The sequence below is a fragment of the Artemia sp. Qi Xiang Cuo genome, chromosome 6, assembly GCF_049724085.1.
Source record: "Artemia sp. Qi Xiang Cuo chromosome 6, ASM4972408v1, whole genome shotgun sequence".
Classification (NCBI taxonomy): domain Eukaryota; kingdom Metazoa; phylum Arthropoda; class Branchiopoda; order Anostraca; family Artemiidae; genus Artemia; species Artemia sp. Qi Xiang Cuo.
The window spans coordinates 74,757,812-74,781,095 of NC_142799.1; the positions used below are offsets into that span (position 1 = coordinate 74,757,812).

The window sequence follows — 23,284 nt, forward strand, 5'->3', positions numbered from 1 at the left end:
TGCAACTGTTTACAGATGCCAAGGATAAATACCCCAAAGATGCCTAATATAAATACCCTATATATAATATATAATATATTATATTATAATACGTAATATATAATATAATATCTAATATATAATATATGATATATAATCTAATATAAATAGATGTCTAACATAAACATAAAGAAGATGCAGGGATAAATACCCTAAAGAATATCCCAAAGGATAAATAAAGATGTCAAGGATAAAGAAGACTATTTGTCAAAAATCCAAAACTTTGTAAGGCAAGCTTAAAAGATATGAGAATTAAACCTTGGTACCCTATTTTAGTGAAAACTCGTTTTATTTTCATATTTCTTGGTTTAAGTTGGAAATAATATTTTTTCTTTATTAAAAAATCTTTATATCTTTAATTTATTGTTAATATCTTAGAAACCTGAATAACATACAAAAACTAATAATAATAATAATAAAAAAATGTTCTTCTGGTGAAAGCAAAGAGCGGAGTTGAAACTTAAAGCGAACAAAAATTACTATTTCATGGTATATGGAATATATTCTTGAAAAACTGATATTAACAAACCGGCTCGTGATATTTCCTTATATTTGTAAAATTCTAAAAAAAAAACAGAGCTTTATTGAGAACTTATCTTTCTTGTTTTTAGAGAGCTAAGATTGTCTCGTAAAAGTTATTGATTTTATGGTTGGTAAAAGACTATGGAGAACTTTATTAAAAGTTCTCTTATTTTCTGCTGGCCTGTTTCCTGTTTCTATTTCTGATTTGTTGTATCGGTTTTGTGTTTTCAGTAAGGCGCTAGTCTTTAAGAATTCTGCAAAAACAGGGATATCGGGAGTCAGTTTGTTTGAAACGGTTTGTCAAAATATTTTGCATAAACCACGAAGCAGTAATTTTTGTTCGTTTTAAGTTTCAGCGTCGCTCTTTACTTTCATCGGAAAGACACTTTTTTTTTTAATTAATTGAGTAAGACAAGAGATCGTGCTTTAGCAAAGTGAAAGGGAATTTAACTGCTAATTTCCCCCCCCCCATTTGAGATAATATATTTGGACTTAGTATGTAATAGGGATTCCGAAGGGAAAATGGTTCAGCTATTTTTGCCAAAGTTTTATTAGAGTAAAGTAAAGGATTAGATTTAAATAGTACTGTTAGGGAAGTTGGGAGACTTGGGTTACTGCTAGGCTAAATGATAGGCAGCCTAACAGTATATGTTCTAAAATTCTGGGGCATTTTAAGATGGAACTATTTTAAATTTGTTGGGTGTTATAGACTAGCGTTTGTGTAAATCTATGCTAATAAGATGTTCTTTTATTAATTACTTTTTTTAATGATATGCTTGATCCAATGCCCTGGTGATTTTTTTTGCATACCTGAAGAAGGGTAGAAGAGGGGGGATTTCTCAATATGAATATTTTTCCAACGAATGTTCCCCTAAAAATATAAACTTTGCGACCTGAAAAATTATTTTGGTATTCCAGGACCTTTAATAAATCTTAATAGATGATCTTTTCTAAGAGCAGTTTTGGTTTTCGAAGCATTTTTTTTTTTTGCAAAAGTTAAGCTTATTTGTGAAGGCTTTGGGCAGCAAGTGTGGGAGTTCCGCTAACATTTATATTACTCTGAAAGTAGTGATGCCTCCATCTATTTAACAAGCCAGATAGTGGGTATAGTATTGGAGCTGCTAGTCCCTCAAGACGTTATTACGCGCACCTATGTCTTACGCAATCCTATAATGCCCCTGTAACGGTATCGTACACCTGTACGTTACGTAATAGGGTTTGTTTACTTTTGCTTGTTACGCAATATGGATTTTTATTAAGAGATAAGGGTGCTTGTTACGTAATAGGGTTTTTTTGCTTTGGTTGTTGCGTAATAGGGTTTATTTTCTAAAAAAATACAGGTGTTAATTACGTAATAGGGAGTGTTTTTTCTTTGATTGTAACCCCGAGAGGGTAAGGAAAAAACCTTCAGGGGCTCCTCAAGTAGGAACAGGGTCATAACCCAATATTTACACACTAAAAAACTTATGAGGGCCAGGAAAAACCTTCAGGACTCGCTAGTGGGGGACCTTCAAGACGCCGTTCCCCTAGCAACCTTTTCCACCGGGGGATGCCGCTAACCTAACCTAAAAACGTTTTCCACCAGGAAGAGGGGTGCTAGCAATCAATTCAACCGGGGTACCCAAGAAACCGATTTCAAGGGGGTAGGGGGGGGGGGGGTTCCTAGCAACCAATTCAATCGGGGGCCTTAGTGAGAAATTCCAACGTAGGGCCCTTACAACCAATTACAACGGGGAACATAGCAGTCAATTCCAACGGGGCCCCTAGCAACCAGTTCCGCCGGGACCCTGTCATCCAATCCCACCGTGGCCCTAGCGAGCAATTCCACTAGGGTCCCTAGCAACCTTTTCCACCAGGGGGCCCTAGCTAGTTATTCCAGAGGGGCTCTACCAACCAATTCCAACGGGGCCCTCGAATACCATTCCATTGGGGGTCCCGAGCAACCAATTTCTCCGAAAAGACGATTTTCAAAACGTTTCATGATTTATTTGGTTGTTCTGTAATAGGAGAATGTTAAATTATGTTAAGGCAGACGCGATTAAGGCATGGAGGGTGGGCGTGGAAGGGGGATTAGTTGCCCTCCAATCACTTTCGACTATTAAAAAGGGCATTAGCCCTTTCTATTTTCACGTAAATGAGCCCATTTTGAAGTTACTGCTGCAATTACTTTGATACGAAGTGCCCTGGTCAAAAAAAAAAAAAAAAAAAAAAAAAAAAAAAAAAAAAAAAAATCTTTGTATTGTACCCACATTGATCTCTACTATAAAAATGTCAAGCCTTCCAATCACTTTCGACTGTGAAAAAAGGCACTAGTCCTTTAAATTTCCAATCCAATAAGCCATGTTTGAGTTTCTTCTAAAACGGAGTCTATCAACACCCTGCACACCTCTAGAGAAAAACTTGAAACCCCTGCACTGAGGGCTCTGGGGGGGTGGTCATCCTCAAAAGTCTAATTTCCAAAAATATCAACTACATTAAACAAACGTCTATCTCAAAATTTTGATTGGATGTATTTGGGAAATGACCGGCCGGGAGAGGGGCGTCAGTTGCTCGTAAATCCCTATTAACTATGAAGAAAGGCACAAGCCCTTTTGGTTTCCAATCAAACGAACAATTTCGAAGTTTCTAAGACAAGACTTTCAATAAAAACCTTATATGCCCCTAGGGTATAACTTACAATCCTTGCCCTAAGGGCTGGGGAGGGGGGGGGGTATCATCCTCAAAGACCTAGTTTTCAGAAGTTTCAACTACTTTTAAGAAAATTGCTATCTCAAAATTTTGAGGGGAAATGGTGGGCGTGAGAGGGAGTTAGTTGCCCTCCAATCACTTCTGACTGTTAAAAAGGGCACTAGCCCTTTCAATTTCAAATCGAATGAGCCCTTTTTGAAGTTTTCTATAAAAACCTTATACAAACCTTATGTGCCCCAAGGCATAACTTACAACCCTTGACCTGACGGTTGTGAGGGGATTGTCATCCTCAAATACATAATTTCCGGACCTTGCAACTATGTTTAACAAAATGGTTATCTCAAAATTTTGATTGGATGTGTTTGGGGAAATGGGGGGCGTGAGAGGGGGGGTTACTAACCGTTTTAATTTCCAATCGAATGATTCCTTTTTGAATTTTCTATGACAGCGCTTTCTATAAGAAAAACCTGAGCCTCCAGGGCATAACTTATAACCCTTGCCCGGTGGGCTTTGGGGGGAGTGTCATGATCAAAAACATAATTTCCGGACCTTTTAACTACGTCGAACAAAATGGCTTTCTCAAAATTTTGATTGGATGTGTTTGGGGAATTGGCGGGCTTGAGAGGGCTGTTCGTTATCCTCCAATCACTTCCGACTATTAAAAACGGCATAAGCAGTTTCTACGACAAAGCTTTCAATAAAAACCTTATATATTCCCCGAGGGCATTTATTACAACCCTTACCATGAGGGCTGAGGGGGATTGTCACCCTCAAAGATACAATTTCTGGACCTTTCAACTGCTTTGAACAAAATGGCTATCTCAAAATTTTGATTGGATGTGTTTGGACAAATGCTGGGCGTGGAAGGGGTGTTAGTTGCCGTCCAATTACTTTCGACTATTAAAAAGGGCTTTAGCCATTTCAATTTCCATCAAATGAGCCCTTTCTGAAGTTTCTACGACAACGCTTTCTATATAAACCTTATATGCCCCCAGGGCATAAATTACAACCGTTGCCCTGAGGGCTGTGGGTGGGTTGTCATCCTCAAAGACCAAATTTTCAGAACTTTGAACTACCTTGAACAACATGGCTATCTCAAAATTTTGGTTGGATGTGTTTTGTGAAAAAGTGGGCGTGAGAGGGGGGTTAGTTGCCTTCCAATCACTTTCGACTATTAAAAAGAACACTAGCCCCTTGAATTTCCAATCGAATGAGCCTTTTTTGAAGTTTCTACGATAACGGTTTCTATAAAAACCTTATGTACCCCCAGGGCATAACTTATAATCCTTGTCCCAAGGGCTGTGGGGGAGTGTCCTCCTCAAAAACATAATTTCTATGTGGAAATCAACTACGCTGAACAAAATTGCTATCTCAGAATTTTGATTGGATGTCTTAGGGGAAGTGGTGGGCGTGGAAAAGGTTTTAGCTGCCTTCCAATCACTTTCGACTATAAAAAGGGCACAAGCCACTCCAATTTCCAATGGAATGAGCCCTTTTCGAAGTTTCTACGACAACTCCTTCGATACGAAGTGCCCTGGTCCAAAGACGTAAAACTTTGTGCCAACATCGTTCTTTACTTAGGCAGCGCGATTGCTTTGCCTATGATAGAGTCTTTTACTCTAATATAAATTGAATGTGCTCTCAGAGATAAAATAAAAGCGCGAGTATCATTATGCTAGAATATGGTACACCTTCATATACGATCAAAACTCTATCTTTTCCTCTTCCCCTCAGAGAATTTTACTCTTATATTAGAAGCAATCTTGAACGAGCATACCTATGTACATAGGCTACAAGATGTTTAAATTGCATTAGTGAAATATATTGAAAATTCATCCTAGAACAAGAAATCTAAAGGGCACAGGTTCTTTTTGTACATACAACTTTTATTAATAAAAAACATTATAAAATCATGAAATCACAGAAAAACCAATTAAAACTCAACAAACGAAAAAAAAAACGTGAAAAAAACTGTTATAGGATAAAATATAAGCAAAAACAAGCAAGAATTAAAGAAAGGCGGGGGGCTAGCACCCCATTCTAAGGAGGTGGAGGGGGTGGAAGGTTGTTATTAAAGGTAAATTTAAGTCATATTAAGAAATATTTATGAAAAGTCGTAACGTGAATACCTCGCTTCTATTGCTCTATTAGATGTACTTGCCGGTTTCATTCCATTAATTTAAATCTTGATAGAACCAAAATCAAATATTGAAAGACGAAACAAGGAAAAGATGAAAAAAGAGACCGATTTTTACCTTCTGTTATTTTCGTAGGGTTTCAATGAAAATACCACGGTTCTTTGAGTCAAGACTATACATATTCACGTCATCATGGGAATACGTGGCTACCCCGGGACATCCTAGTAATACATATTATTCCTATGGCATTTTTCAGATATTTTCTTGTTAAAAACATGCTTGAAACCCGTTGGTTCGTGTTTTTGCAAGTCACCCTGAACGTGATACACCATGTCCATTCACGCTACCGTGGCAATATGTGTCTGCCCCTTGACATCCCTTTGATTCATATTATTATTCTTTCGTTATTTTAAGATATTTTCTTGTTGAAAATCATGCTTTAAATCCATTGGTTTATGTTTTCGCAAGCCCTCGCTTAATACACCATGTCAATTCACGCTACCGTGCCCTACTATGACTGACCCTCTGACACCTTCTGGTACCCCAATCATTTCTAAGACATTTTTTCGATTTTTATTTTCCAGTTCCCAGTATGCCTGCTCCGGTCACAGTTCCAAATCCGTCTCCGGTCGCGTCAGTTCCGGATCCCCCACTGTTGTCCTTGATCCCACGGTTCCGATTCCGGATTCAATGCATTCATTTTTATTATGATATTCCACATCTCATTATTTCAGTAAAAATATTTTATTGCATTACTTTCTTATGTTTCTATTGCTTTAGGGTCCGCTAACAACTTCAACGTTTAGAATGTCTATTCCAAAGTCGGAGAGGCAAGAAAAGGAAATTTCAGAGGCACAGGTACTACTACCGGGTCCATAGAGGATCTACTAGAATCTGAGACGGCTTAGCAGGGTTTTTTTTACCAGTTTTTTTTGAGAATTTTTAGAGATATTTTCCTAGAGAATGATATAAACTTGTTCAAAACATAGGAAAATAGTCCTTCATTGAGAATTTTTAGTGATCCTTTCTTAGAGAATGATATAAACTTATTTAAAAAATGAGAAAATAGTCCTTCTTAGAGAATTTTTAGACATGTTTTCTTAGAGAATTATATAAACTTGTTCATAAAGTAGGAAAATAGTGCTTCTTAGAGAATTTTTAGTGATTTTTTGTTAGAGAATGATATAAACCTGTTCAAATGTAGGAAAATACTCCTTCTTAGAGAATTCATAGTGATGTTTTCGTAGAGAATGATAAAAACTTGTTCAAAACGTAAGAAAATTGTCCTTCTTAGAACATTTTTAATAATGCTTTCTTAGAGAATGATTTAAACTTGTTCAAAAGATAGGAAAATTGTCGTTTTTAGAAATTTTTTAGACATCTTTTCTTGGAGAATGACATAAACTTATTGAAAACACAGGAAAAAAATCCTTCTTAGAGAGTTTTTAGAGATATTTTCCTAGAGAATGATATAAACTTGTTCAAAACATAGGAAAATAGTCCTTCGTTGAGAATTTTTAGTGATCCTTTCTTAGAGAATGATAAAATCTTATTCAATACATGAGAAAATAATCCTTCTTAGAGTATTTTTAGAGATATTTTCTTAGAGAATGATATAAACTTGTTCATAAAGTAGGAAAATAGTGCTTCTTAGAGAATTTTTAGAGGTGTTTTGTTAGAGAATGATATAAAATTGTTCAAATGTAGGAAAATACTCCTTCTTAGAGAATTTATAGAGATGTTTTCTTAGAGAATGATAAAAACTTGTTGAAAACGTAAGAAAATTGTCCTTCTTAGAATATTTTTAATGATGTTTTCTTAGAGAATGATGTAACCTTGTTCAAAATAGGAAAATTGTCCTTCTTAGAAAATTTTAGATGTTATCTTAGAGAATGATATAAACTTGTTCAAAACATAGGATAATTGTCGTTTTTAGAAATTTTTTAGACATCTTTTCTTAGAGAATTATATAAACTTTTTCAAAAAATAGGAAAAAATTTATCATAAAATTTGTTAGAACTGTTTTCATAGAGAATGATATAAACTTGTTCAAAACGTAAGAAAATAGTCTTTCTTAGGGGATTTTTAGAGATGTTTTCTGAGAGAATTATATAAAGTTGCTCAAAGCATAGGAAAATAGTCCTTCTTAGAGAATTTTTAAAGATGTTTTCATGGAGAATGATAAACTTGTTTAAAACACAGTAAAATATCCTTCTTAGAGAATTTTTAGCGATTTTTTCTAGAGAATGATTTTAACTTGTTCAAATCATAGGAAAATAGTCTTTCTTAGAAAATATTTTGAGATGTTTTCTTAGAGGATCATGTAAATTTGTTCATAACATATTAAAACAGTCCTTCTTAGAAAATTTTTAGTGATATTTTTTTTAGACAATGATATAAACTTTCTGAAAACATAGGAAAATAGTCCTTCTTTGAGAATTTTTAGAGATTTTTATTAGAGAATGATAAATTTGTTCAAAATATAGGAAAATTATCCTTCTGAAGGAATTTTTAGATATGTTTTCTTAGAGAATAATATAAACTTGTTCAAAACACAGGAATATTATCCTTCTGAGAAAATTTTAGAGATGCCTTCTTAGAGAATGATTTAAACTTGTTCAAAACATAGGAAAATAGTTCTTCTTAGAAAATTTTAGATGTTATCTTAGAGAATGATATAAACTTGTTCAAAACATAGGATAATTGTCGTTTTTAGAAATTTTTTAGACATCTTTTCTTAGAGAATTATATAAACTTTTTAAAAACATAGGAAAATAGTTCTTATAAAATTTGTTAGAACTGTTTTAATAGAGAATGATATAAAATTGTTAAAAACGTAAGAAAATAGTCTTTCTTAGGGGATTTTTAGAGATGTTTTCTGAGAGAATTATATGAAGTTGCTCAAAGCATAGGAAAATAGTCCTTCTTAGAGAATTTTTAGAGATGTTTTCATGGAGAATGATAAACTTGTTTAAAACACAGTAAAATATCCTTCTTAGAGAATTTTTAGCGATTTTTTCTAGAGAGTGATTTTAACTTGTTCAAATCATAGGAAAATAGTCTTTCTTAGAAAATATTTTGAGATGTTTTCTTAGAGGATCATGTAAATTTGTTCATAACATATTAAAACAGTCCTTCTTAGAAAATTTTTAGTGATATTTTTTTTAGACAATGATATAAACTTTCTGAAAACATAGGAAAATAGTCCTTCTTTGAGAATTTTTAGAGATTTTTATTAGAGAATGATAAATTTGTTCAAAATATAGGAAAATTATCCTTCTGAAGGAATTTTTGGATATGTTTTCTTAGAGAATAATATAAACTTGTTCAAAACACAGGAATATTATCCTTCTGAGAAAATTTTAGAGATGCCTTCTTAGAGAATGATTTAAACCTGTTCAAAACGTAGGAAAATAGTCCTTCTTAGAAAACTAGATATGTTTTCTTAGAGAATAATATAAACTTGATCAAAGCAGTGGAAAATAGTACTTCTTAGAGAATTTTTAGAGATGTTTTCTTAGAGAATGATAAACTTGTTCAAAACAGTAAAAATATCCTTCTTAGAGAATTTTTAAAGATTTTTTCTACATAATGATTTAAACTTGTTCAAAACATAGGAAAATAGTCCTTCTTAGTAAATATTTAGAGATGTTTTCTTAGAGAATCATATAAACTTGTTCAAAACATAGGAAAATAGTCCTTTATAGAAAATTTCTAGAGATGTTTTCTTACAGAATGATCTAAACTTGCTCAAAACATAGGAAAATAGTCCTACTTAGGGAATTTTTAGAGATGTTTTCTTAGAGAATGATAAACTTGTACAAAACATAGTAAAAATGTCCTTCTTGGAGAATATTTAAATATTTTTTCTTAGAGAATGATATAAACTTGTTCAAAACATAGGAAAATAGTTCTTAGAAAAGCTAGTCCCGAGGGCTCAGGGGGGGGGGGTGTCATCCTTAAAGACCTTATTTCTTTAACTCTCAACTACGTTTAAAAAATGGCTATCTCAAGATTTTGATTGGATGTGTTTGGGGAAATGGTGGGCGTGAGAGGGGGATTAGTTGCCCTCCAATAACTTTCTACTATTAAAAAGGGCACTAGTCTTTTCAATTTCCAATCGAATGAGCCCTTTTTGAAGTTTCTACGGCAACGCTTTCTATAAAAACCTTATAAGCCCCCAAGGCATAACTTATAACCCTTGCCCTGAGGGCTCTGAGAGGGGTATCATCCTCAAAGACCTAATTTCCAAAACTTTGAACTGCGTTGAACAAAATGGATATCTCAAAATTTTGATTGCATGTGTTTTGGGAAATGGTGGGCGTGAAAGGGGCGAGGGGTTAGTTGCCTTCTAATCACTTTCAACTATTAAAAATTGCTCTAGCCATTTCAATTTCCAATTGAATGAGCTCTTTTTGAAGTTTTTACGACAACGCTTTCTATAAAAACCTTATATGCCACAGGGCAAAACTTACAACCCTCGCCCTGAGGGCTGTAGGAGAAGTGTCATCCTCAAGGACATCATTTCTAGATCTTTCAACTGCGTTGGACAAAGTGGCTATCTCAAAATTTTTATTGGATGTGTTTGCTGAAATGGTGGGCGTGGAATTGGTATTAGCTGCCTTCTAATCACTTTCGACTATTAAGATGTGCACAAGCCCTTCCAATTTCCAATCGAATGAGTCCTTTTCCAAGTTTCTACGACAACTTCGATACGAAGTTCCCGGGTCTAAGATAAAAAAAAGAGAATAATACATTGTGCCAACATCGTTCTTTACTTTCGCAGCGCAATTTCCCAGAGGCGCTTCATATGGAAGGGGTCGTCGTGTAAACTTCAAAACGGAATCATACGATTGGAAATCGAGAGTTTTAGTGCCCTTTTTAAGAGTCAAAAGTGATCGGAGGGCAACTAGCTCCCCCACGCCCTTTCCCCCTCAATACACCTATAAAAATTTTGAGGTAGCCATTTTTTTAAAAATAGATCAAAGATCATATAACAAAAACTCTGGGATCGACACTAGCCCCCAGGGCCCGGGGGCAGGCGTTGTAAGCTATGCCCTGGGGGCGAATATGATTCTTAAAGAGATGCTCCTAAAAACTTCAGAGAGGGCTAAATTAATTGGAAATGAAAAGTTTTAGTTCACTTTTTTAGAGTCAAAAGAGATTGGAGGGTAACTAGCCCCCCCCTCCCTCACGCCCTTTTTCTCCAATTTTCTCCAAATAAATATTTTGAGATAGCCATTCTGTTGAAAATAGTTCAAAGGTCATATAACAAAACTCTGACGTCAACACAGCCCCCCAGGCCCTGGGGTGTTGTAAGTTATGCCCTGGGGGCATATAAGGTTCTTATGGAAGGGATGTTCGTATAAACTTCAAAGAGGGCTAATTTATTGGAAATTGAAATTTATAGTTGACTTTTTATAAGTCAAAAGTGATCTGAGAGCAGCTAGCCCCCCTCCGCCCTTTTTCTCCAAATGTATCAGATAAAAATTTTGAGATAGACATTTCGTTAAAAATAGTTTTAAGTTCAGATAACAAAAACTCCGGTGTCGACACAGCCCACAGGGCCCGAGGGCAGGCGCTGTAAGTTATGCCCCTGGGGGCATATAAGGCTCTTATGGAAGTGGTACTCGTATAAACTTCAAAGAGGGCTCATTTGATTGGAAATTCAAAGTTCAAGTTCACTTTTTATAAGTTAAAGTTATCGGAGGGGAGCTAGCCTCCCATGTCCTTTTCCTTCCAAATGCATCATATAAAAAGTTTGAGAAAGCCATTTTGTTAATAATGAATGAATGAATGGTTTTTATTTCCCATCATAAATAACACAAGGTTACACAATGGAGTATTGAAAAAAAAAAGAAAAAAAAGAGAAAAAGAAAACGCAATAAGAGAAACAACAAGACTTCAATAAAAATCTATATACAGCATACTAAACTCTTATTCAAACTAGCCTACGATAGCTCGGTACATATCATGATCAGGATTGAGTGAACACCGAAATCGAACGATTCGCTCAGTAGCTGCAGTAGTCGGATCCACAACGCTGTAATTTTTCGAAACTCTTGAGTTTCTCTCCCCTGGCGGAACACTTAAAAGATACTTTGCATACTTATAGTAAACACGACGGACTGAGCGCTTATCTGTTTTGGTGAAAAGAGACCAAAACAGCGAGAGTGACAGAACATGCGGGATAACGAACACGGAATAGAGCCATCCGAGTATACGGCGGTTATACATACGTTTGCAGGGTAGAAGTAGTCCGTATGCTTTGCGTGCCTTTTCTGAAAAATGCTCAACCAGTGCTTCACGAGTAAACCGCAGATCTGAAGCGATTAGCAGTCCAAGTTAAGTGAGAGATGGCTTTGAGCTCACCACAGTATCGCCTTGGAGCACGCTAATCGGGGTCGAATCTTTCGCGTTGCGACGAAAAACAACTACTTCACTTTTGGCAGCATTAAAAGCTAGCCGAATCTTAGCATATTCATCACTCAATATATTGTAGTTATCCTCATCCCTTGAAACAGACCTACTTGCGTTAAGTATATCATCAGCGTAATTGATGAGCGACACGTCTATACCTAGATATATGCAGCACGTTTTGGCAGATTCTTGAGGGACGATAATACTGTTGTTATATAGAGGATGGGAAGTAATGGAGCCTTGCCGGATACCTTTACGGTCAGGTATAACTACGGTGGATACCACCATACCGCGATGAGTGGTGACTTTAATCTTCACTCCCAGCCTCCTGTACATGCTCCTCCATACAACGACAACCGAACGGTCAACTCCGCGTTTACAAGCAGAACTAAGTATATGTGCGTGGATACCGGAGTCGAATGCTCTACGCAAATCGTGGCTTGCTACAACAAGTGTATCATTATTATCGTGAGCACTGAGCAAAAGATTAGCTATCAACGAATGAACATGCTCGCGACTAGTACCACTCTTAAACCCAAATTGGGAATCGGGTGTATAACAAGCTTCACTTAGGTCATCAAAAACAAGCATTTCCATGAGTTTGCAGAATACGGGCGCAACAGTTATCGGGCGGTATCATGAACAGTTCCTGGGATCATTCCCTTTTTTGGGAACTGGTGTAACGACGCCAACACAGAAAACATCGGGGACAAGACCACAGTTAAAGATCATCTGGTACATAAGAGCAAGGTGATTTAACACATTGTCACCCCCAATAGCCAGATGCATTCCACAAATATTATCATCACCTCGAGAATACTTCTTTTTCAGTTTTAATAGCATATGACGGATACTAGAGACAGTAACAACGAACCTGACACTTCGTTCATTTGACGCTAGGAGGGAGTCGAGCTCTTTTTCGAACTCTTTCTCGAGAGCCTTGTTCGGCGGTGAGAATTCGGCGGTGAAATATTTATTCCAATCACTTTCACTTGGCAAAATTTCTTCTTTGTGAGATTTTGGACTCCTTTTCTGTTTAATATACTTCCAGACTGCATTTGGGTCACCTTCAAGCACTTTGCAATTCTGGCCCATTAAGTCGATTCGGTGTTTAGCAAGGGTCTTGGCGAATTTTCGCTTAGTATATATCCTGATATCATTCAAGACACCTTAATGAGGGCACCCACACTTGGTTCATAGTGTATATCAGAATTTAGATCGATTACAAGACTGGGACAACTGTACATTCTGAAACCATTGCGGATTTTCCCTTCCGATTTGAACTTTTCGTGTCGGAACTGCAGCCTTTTCGGCACAGCATAGGGCATGTGTAATTTCTGCACAGTAATTGTTCAGGAGTATCTGCTTCTCATTATCGGGAACAGGCGAACCTTGTTGAAGCAGTTGAAATGGGACCTTTATCTTTTCAACTATATTATCATACACGGACTTGAAAAGCGCAGAGTCGGCTTTTCCCCACTCAGATTTTACCACCCATTTACGGTGACAGTCATCGGGCTGAGTAGGTTTATTAGTGACACAGAACACATTCGAGATGGGTAGGTGGTCGGAAGCCCAGATGCTTAATTTTACCCTACATTTTCCGTTTGTCTTCATATCTGCAGAGCACAGCATTGAGTCAAGGGAGGATACAGAGCCGGAGTTGTGTACATGCGTGTAGTCCAGGTCATTTTCAAGTACACGGAGACTTTCACAGGCAGCTACCAGAACCTGAGTTCTCGGGCTGTTGTCGCACAGGTTACAGTTCATGTCTCCGGTTACAATGCATGACAGTTTTTGCGTAACACATCCGTCAACTGCTCCACAATTCTGTCCACAAGCAACATTGAATCTTGCATCAGATTCATCGTCACGATAATCCGTGGGTATGTAGACACAGAATAGAGCTGTATCAGCAATTCGGACACCGACGAAGAAATCAGACTGCTTGTACAAGGAAGGATTAAGACTTCTGCGTACCAGTATTGAAATACCACCAGAGGGTCTACCTCTGCCAGAACGCTTTGCAGGAACACTGAATACGCTGGAACTGTCATTGACCTCAAGAATCTGAAGTCTGTTGTAAGAAAGTGCTCCTGTAGACAGACTACGTCATATTCTTGTACTAATTGCTCAACCAGAGGTAGTTTGGCCAGAACTCCACCATTCATGTTCCATGATACAACTTTAAGTTCAAGATTATTCATTGTTTTAACGCTTTCTGTGCTTCAGGGCATTTAAAACTGTAACAGGGATGGTTTGCCGAACAACATAGAGCACATTTGAGGGGTTTCTGGCAGGGATTGTCCTTTGAGCTGAAGTGTTTCCCAGCGCAACGGGAGCACTTTGGCGGATTTGGACATGCCTTTGCTGCATGGCCGAAGCATTGACACTTGTAGCACTGGATTGGCATAAATTTGTATTCGTGAATCGGCAGCCGCTCATACCCAATCACGGGGGGAGACTTGATTGCACTCTGTAGGTCTTCACGCGAATCAAACTTCAGTTTGAATGACCTGGTTTTTCTTATTCCAGAAGCTTTGACACATTTCGACACTAAACTGCGTAAGTCCTCTTCTAAAACACTAGCAGGGACGTGGTGAATTATCCCGAAGAAAGAGGGGTTTTTAACTCTCGCGACAATGAACTCATTAGTACCGCGAAGAGACTGAGTAATGGAATCGGCGGTTACGGTTTCTTTAAAGAGAACGCTATAAGCACATTTAAGAGGCCACAGCTCAACAATGCCATTGGGCGTCTGTCCACTCTGTATCTTTAAATTCTTTATATGATTCGGGATCAATTAGTCCGTGGGGTAGATTTTTGAGAACTATGGAGTAAGTCTTCTTATGCTTTCCGTTATTCTCACGTGACTGATAGGAATTGCGCAGCTGATACTTAGACTCAACGAAACTATCGAACTTTCGGCAAAGCTCTCCCACTTTTCTCGTCAAAGTTGCACTTATTTTGCCAGGAATAATCGGTATGTCATCAGGTTTATATACCATGGGAGCAAACTGTTTTTTTCGTCACATATCTTAAAAACTTTTGTTATGTCGATGACATTATCCGAACTTTTGTCTCTTGCAGTCACTCTCGTTGCATATTCGGCTTCATCCCAAATCACCTTTTTTGCTTCCAATATATCCGCATCGGAGAAATGTGAAACTGCACTTTTGACAATACTGTCTATCGGGTTTCCAGCCTTCATCGCCCGCTCAACAAAGTTCAGTACAGCATTTAACACAAGCTTCACGCTCGCCATTTTGCTACGGGATGATATTACGCAATCCGCGAGTGCTGAAAAAATACAAGCAGAATGAAGGAACCTAGGAACAAGGGAAGTGTAAGGACCCCATCAACTGTCCCCCGCAATTTACGGGTAACTTAATACCGGCGGGTACTACGTCACTTGCGGGAGGTTCCTTCCCCTCTTCTGCTAGTTTTCAGTACGCTTCTTAACAATAAAGAATCAAAAAATGGCACTATAAAGAAATGAAACTAGATGGCGTGCCAATCTACCCGCGAAAAAAGATGGCGCTGGTGAAAATACCCAGTGAAAAGGGCTTATTCTAACAATTGGAGAAGGTCAAACATACACTATTTGACAAAAATTCTATCTTTGGAGGGTGAACAACAACAGAAAAAGACCACAAAATACTTCAGAAACTTTTTCCATGTTACCAGCAAAGATACAAACTCAGACACAATAGCATTGAATATACTATAGATGGCGCATCGAATAATCTAAATAATATCTAAATAATCTAAATAATACTTCAAGGGTCATATAGCAAAAGTTCCTGTGTTGACACAACCATCCAGGGCCCGGGGACAGGCGTGGTAGGTTATGCCCTTAGGGTACACATGGCTCTTATGGAAGAAATGCTCGTTTTAACTTCAGAGAGGGCTCATTTGTTTGGAAAATGAAAGTTCTAGTTCACTTTTTAAGAGCAAAAAAGATCGGAGGGCAACTAGCCCCCCCTCCTCCGCGCCTTTTTTTCCCAGATACATGAAAAAAATTGAGATGCCATTTTGTTAAAAATAGTTAAAAGGTTAGATAACAAAAATTTTGGTGTCGACAAAAAACCACAGGGCCCGGGAGCAGGCGTTGTAAGTAAGCCCTGGGGGCATATATGGTTCTTATGGTATGAAAGCTCGTATATACTTCAGAGACGGCTAATTTGTTTGGAAATTGATAGTTGTTGTTCACTTTTTAAGAGTCAAAAGAGATTGGAGGGCAACTACCCCCCTCCCCCCGTGCCCTCTTTTTCCCAAATGCATCAAATAAAAATTTTTGAGCCATCTATTTTGTTAAAAATAGTTAAAAGGTCAGATAACAAAAACTTTGGTGTCGACACAACCCCCCAGGGCCCGGGGGCATTCGTTTTAAGTTATGCCCTGGGGGCATATACTTCTCTTAGAGAAGGGGTGCTCGTATAAGCTTCAGAGAGGGCTCATTTGATTGGAAATTGAAATTTCTAGTTCACTTTTAAATAGTTAAAGAGATCCAAGGGCAAATAGCCCGCCCAACGCCCATTTTCCCAAAACCTACCGGATAAAAATTTTGAGATAGCCATTTTTTTTTTAAATAGTTCAAATATCATATAACTATAAATCCGGTGTCAGCACAACCCCCCAGGGCCCAGGAGCAGGCGTGTAAGTTATGCCATGAGGGCAAACATGTTTTTATAAAAGGGATGGATGTATAAACTTCAGAGAGCGCTCATTTGATTGGAAATTAAAAGTTCTAGTTCACATTTTCAAAGTCAAAAGAGATCGGAGGGCACCTAGCCCCTCTCCCTCCACGCCTTTTTTCCCCGACCCCATCCGATAAAAATTTTGAGATCTCCATTTTGTTAAAAATATTTCAAACATCATATATTAAAACTCCTGGGTCGACACAACCCCCCAGGGCACGGGGACAGGCATTTCAATGTATGCCCTGGGGGCATATATGGTTCTTACAGAAGGGATGCTCGTATAAACTTCAGAGAGGGCTCATTTGATTTAAAATTGGAAGTTCTCGTTCACTTTCATAGAGTCAAAAGAGATCGGAGGCAATTAGACCCCTCTCCCTTCACGCCCTTTTTTCCCCAAAACCGTCTGATAAAAATTTTGAGATAGCCATTTTGTTAAAAATAGTTCGAACATCAGATAATAAAACTTCGAGGTTGGTACAAACCCCCAGAGCCCGGGGCCAAGTGTTTTAAGTGTTGCTCCGGGGTATATAAGGTATTTGTGTAAGGAGAGGTTATATACACTTCAGAAATGGCTCCTTTGATTGGAAATTGGAAGTTCTTGTTTACTTTTTATGAGTCAAAAGAGATCGGAGGGCATCTCCCCCCCCCCCCACACACACACACTGTTTATTTTTCCAAATGAATCCGATCAAAATTTTGAGATTGCCAGTTTGTTTGAAGTAGTCCAAATATCAGATAACAAAAAACAAAAACTTCTGGGTCAACATACTCCCCTCCGAGCCCAGAGGAGGGGTTTTAACATATACTGGGAGGGCATATAAGGTTTTAATGGAAGAGGTGGTCGTAGAAACTTTGGAGTGGACTCAAATGACTTAAATCTGACCCCCTAATATCCTCACATTTGCAGGGCAAATGGAAGATAGCTCTGTATACTGCTTGTGAATGGTTATCTTATAATGGCCATCTTAGGTACTTTCCCATTGTATGAGCACCTACAAGGAAACCAGTCACGATAAAACCCGTTTTTGACGGGTTAATTCAAAAGACGGGCTTCAGAGTATAGCAATCCATAGCGTGGTTTTCATTGCGTATACGCGATATTTAAACTGTTGTTTTTTGGGGTTTAGGGGGGGGGGAAGGTACCTAGGTTAGGTTACGTATTTAATATATGCTCAGCTTTACCCCCCCCCCCCTAATGTGCAAATATATAGCCCAAATAATTTTATAAACTATCATATATTCATTCTATTTTATTTATTTCATTAGCATTAACCAAACTTGACTTTTTAGAAGTGCCCATATAATGGGAAGGTACAAAAAGTTTTATAAGTTTTATAAAGGTAAAAAGTTTTATAAAGGTAAAAAAGTTTTATTTTGAAATAAGGAATTTCTATAAAATTGAAACTTTTCAAAGTTTGAAACTTGAAGTTTTCAAAGAAAAGTAAAGGCCATATTCAACTTCAGATCGGCAGATACAAATACCTGTTAAAATTCAAACTCAAAACGACAAGAAATTATTATTAAAGAATAAATAAAACCCAAAACGAACAGAAATTAAATAAACAACCATAGCAAAAAAAACATACAACAAGTAACACCATGTCGACCTGTCGACCTTTCAAAAGGTGACAAAGTAATATCTGAAGAAAAACTTGTATTATAATAATACAATAATACAATAATAGATTTATGTCTATAATGTCTATAATGTCTACCTTTTAATGTCTATAATGTCTATAATAATACAATAATATTATAATGTACTATATAATACTATTGTAGCTAAGGGTATTACAGTGAAAATCTCAGGGGATGTTGAAGAAGATAGTGAACTATATTGTAACACGCTGTGTGGATACAAGTTATTAAAAGGTCGTAACAGCTATACCTCAGGAACAGCTTAGTGTTGAGTTGAAACTTTCAGTGCATGCTACGGGGGATGTTGAACCAACCGAAAGGTACCATATGTATACTACTCCTACTACTTCTGCTACTCCTTTCTATTACTACTATTAAGGGTAAGGGTATTAAGGAGACAACTTCAAGAAATGTATGTATTATAGACATTAAAAGGTAGGTTGTGGGGATTTTGAACTAGGCAAAAGTACTATGTGTATACTTTTAACACTACCACTACAGTTATTATAACTAATAACCCTAAGGGATTAAAGTGAAGCTTTTAGAGAAAGTTTAGGAGTTTCAATTAAATGTAAAAATTGTATGCATGTAGGTTTTCAAAAGGGCATATAAGCAATATCATAGGCAGCACTCAACAATAGCTAGAAATATCATTGAAAATTTTAAAGGGGCTAATTTGATTCAAATATTAGAAGTTTTGGTAGGCCTACCCTTTTTAAGAGTAAAAAGAGCTCGAAGGGCAAGTAGCTCTTCTCTCAAGCCCATACATTTTCCTAACGCATCCGGTCAAACTTTAAAGACAGCTATTTTGTTCAGCATAAAATTAACCAGCAGGAAATATCCTCTAAAAACTGCATATCATTTGTTCAAAGGATTTGGTCCAATTGTCCTCTGAGTGCTTCATATATAGTTCATTAAAATATTTTGGTAATGAAATCTCAACCAGCAATTTTCTTTTGAAATTCTGTTTTTTTTTTCATGGTATTGGTTAGTTTGACATCTGAAATTTTCATTTAAAGCTTTTGGCCAGCTTGAAATTACTTTTGGTATTTGTCGCTTAGGCTTTTGATAAATCGGTTTTATGTTTAAATGTAATTTTAGGTTACGTTTGAATTTAATTTTAATTTATGTTCTGTCAAATTAAGGCGGTAAAAAGATTTAATACATATGCATGTAATTTAATATAGACATATAGGAATTACACTTTAAGGAGGAATTTAGAAGATCGAAGGATAAAGGATAAATCCTAAAAGGATAAATAGCCACTGTATGGAGGACTTCCTGTTGGGGGAGGATGCCTTTTTCCACGGGAATGACAATTTTTTTTTATTGGACTATTTTTGGTAGTATATGGTGACTTGAAGTCTGTAAAATGAGAGGAGAGGAGGTGGGATTTAAAAAAAAGAAAAACATTGGTCCAGGATAATTTTAAAACTTCAAACTCCAGTAGTCTTGGTCTGCTAGAGACATCTGCATTATACCTCAGTGATATCTATTGTCTCTTATTTACATCACCTATCCTTACGATGACAATAGTGCTCACTCGCTGTTTTATCTTCAATATTAGAAAAATAAATGTTTCTGTGGAAAGAAGATTTTAAATAAAAGTAAAGATATATATACATATATATATATATATATATATATATATATATATATATATATATATATATATATATATATATATATATATATATATATATATATATATATATATATATATATATATATTATTGTTAGAACTTGAAACTTGATTTAATAAATCCAAGCTTAAAACGAACGGAAATTGCTATGAATGAATAAGCAAAGCCTAAAATGAACAGAAAAACAAAATGGATAATCTTAAACCGAACTGAAACTGAAATAAACTTAAACTGTACGAAACGTATTATAGGCAGCGCGCTAGCGCTGCCTAAGTAAAGAACGATGTGGGCACAATGAGTTTTTTTTTTCTCCATACCCGGACACTTCGTATCGAAGGAGTTGTCGTAGAAACTTCGAAAAGGGCTCATTCGATTGGAAATTGGAGTGGCTAGTGCCCTTTTTAATAGTCGAAAGTAATTGGAGGACAACCAGCCCCCCCCCCACGCCCATCATTTCCCAAAACAGTGCGCTCGCACTGCCTATGATTTATCAGTAGATTTATATTTTTTCAGTAGAGTGCTCATTTTGTTCTGGCCTTGGGAAGGCATAGGGTTTTTGCGCCCAACTTATGTTAATTTCTGCTCGTTTTGAGTTTGACTCGGTTATTTATTGTAATTTCTGTTCGTTTTGGGTTTCATTTATTTATCGATGCTGATTTGTGGTAGTTTCACGCTTGGTAGATTATTTGATTTTATTTTTGATCTTTTTTTGTTTAATGCAGTTCTTTACTTTTCTTTGAAAAACTTCTTTTGTAAAAAAGTTTTTTTAATTCATTTTTTGAAAAAGATAAGATTCTCATCTTTTTCAACTCTCTGAGGAAAAAGATGGGAAGTGTATAAACAAACAGAAATTGTAAAAATTCTAAAGTTTCAGTACTAGGGGAGGGGCCCTGAGCAAAGTTGGGGGAATTAGAATGAGATGAGAAATCTACTGCATTTTTGGAAATAAGAAAATTAGGCATTTAAATTAGAAAGATCTTGAGAGTTTACTAGCTGATCGCAAATGAGCGGAAAACCATTTGAAGTTCCATGACTATTGCAGGATGTATTTGTGGAATATTTGTTGATCAGTCATAATCATTCTGGCATGTACATAATTCTGACCTCTTGGATGCCAAAAGACCTTTCTTCTTTATTTTATAAAAGATAGTACACCCAGTTCAAATATTCATATGAGTAGCATACTTTATAGTCTTTTCCCACGGCTGCCAGTTTTTTTCTTGCAGATGATCCACGTCGTATCAAATAAAGGACTCCAGCGGCTGTCAGCGCTGCAGCAACGATGGCACAAAGGGCGACACTCCATATTAGCAATTGCCTATCTGCAGATGTGTAGCTTAGACTTGTTACTTGTGCCTAAAATAAACATCATATTAGAATCACACCTTGACTAGAAAAAATTATGGAAAAAAGATCTGCTTATGGTAACATGAGGTCGGAGCCACCAATTAAAGAAAATGAGGAGGGGGCAACAATTTTTTCAATCTTTTTAAATGAAGATACAAATCAAAATATTTTTCAAAATCTAAGGGGAATGCATTTTTTTTCAATGAAAACTTTTCAAAATCTAAAGGGGATACAATAAAATCTAGGGGGTAATATTCCCAATAAACACCTCGTCCTCTCCCCCAATTGACACCCATGACTATGTTTGATGACATTACAACGAAACTTAATTTCTGTTCTTCAGAACAGTAAGAAAAAAGATGTCCATTTGAAATCTATTTGGATCACCGAGAAAATATTAAAAATAAAGACAAAACCCCCTTTCCCTTTTATCTCATAATTTTTCATGTTTTCCCATATCTTTCAAGTAATTCAACTGCTTACAAAAGCTGACAGCCTTCAGAATAAACTCGTACGTTATTGAGACCTTTAGTCTTCCAAGAATGGTTATGGTTTGCAAGACGGTTTACATTGACAACAAAACTAATTAGAAAACAGGAATTCAGGGACATGGATTAGAACTAAATATAAGATTATTGAAGTTTAACAAATAATTGGAAGATTTTTTTTTGTCAGATATTGGCCCCCAACTCAGCTTTCAAAACTTACTTAAGAATGAGAAAAATATTAAAAACCGATCAAAATGAAATTTTAACACAGTTTAAAACCTTCATTAAACCTTCTAAAAGCTGAGTTTAAAATCTATCCTTACTCAAGCACTACATCATAAGGCCTGGATTTTGATTAATGGAATAGGACAAAAGTAATTAAATTTTGTAGTCAATAGTCAATAGTCAATAGTCAATAGTTTGTAGTCAAATTTTACCTTAAAACATGTTAAACATCTCGTTTTAATCCTTTCCAGTTTAATTGTGTAGAATAATTAACTTATAATTGAAATTAAATGGGGAATTTCATTCATCGCAAATTGTAACCTTTGTTTTTTGAGTCTAATCTTTTCGAATCGAGAACTGAAAACCTCACTGACCGAGCTGAGATGTGATTAGTTACTAGCTGTACATGGGCGTAGGGAAGGGGGGCAGCTGCCCCCCCTCCTCCTAGAACTTCAAGTTTATACTAGATATGGTTGAAAAAGCAGTTGAAAAAAGACGGATGGTAAAAAAAAACAGTTGATAAAAGATAGATGGTTGAAAAAGTTAAAAATAAACAGCTGGAATGACAGAATAAAAGTCAAACAAAAAGCAAATATCCATAATGTCTCGGAAAGATTTAGCTTCAATCCAAGAAGATTGATTAATGCTGAACCTTATCAATGATTTATTATTTTTGGTGATTACTTATTAATAAAGATTTCACACGTGCTGGCAATGTAAGGTTTTGTGAACTTGCAAATACAACTTCAGCCCCCTACCCTTCATCAAAGAATCGGCTGTCCCCCTCCCCTAGAGAAAAAGTTATGTACGTCCATGTAGCTGTAGTAGATCAATAGTTACCAGCAAAATTGACAGATGTAAAGCATCAAATTGACTGCATCATCAAACAAAGTCAATGAGAATAGATGAAGACTGCTAGAAGAATTTATTTTGGATTTTTTCCCTGAAGTTAAATTAAGAATTTGAAATCGTAATTCCTGCAATACATATAACATAAAAAAAATACATACAAATATACATAAAAGTATTTCATCAGGCAAGGCCTTTTATTGGGCAATACATATTGATCTAACTTGGTTTTCAGCGAGTAAACAGCTGCCTGCTGATTGATATTTTACTTTTTAGTTATTTTTTTTCCTTTTTTGCCTTTCTTTCCTTTTTTTCTCCCTGCAGTCCCGGCTATCCTTGCGGAGGAATTTTTTTGGTTCTGGATGTTTTGATGTTTCTTTTGTTGGATCGATAAATCTTATCATATATATGGAACAAAGAAAATATCGAAAACATAAAAAAAGGTTAAAAATAATCAAACCAAGAGGTTTGAGTAATAATCAAAATAATCAATTAATAGGTTTGAGAAATAAAATTTTGGCGATAGCATGACTCCAAAATTATCTTATATTTTAGCGATTAACACCAGACCGTCTTCAGTCAGA

General features: G+C 36.3%; 1 protein-coding gene across 1 annotated transcript in view; it reads left to right on the forward strand.

Moving 5' to 3' along the window:
* LOC148951591 (GATOR2 complex protein Wdr24-like) overlaps positions 1-23,284 on the forward strand; it is a 122,740-nt gene that overhangs the window by 11,140 nt on the left and 88,316 nt on the right. The window lies entirely within an intron of this gene.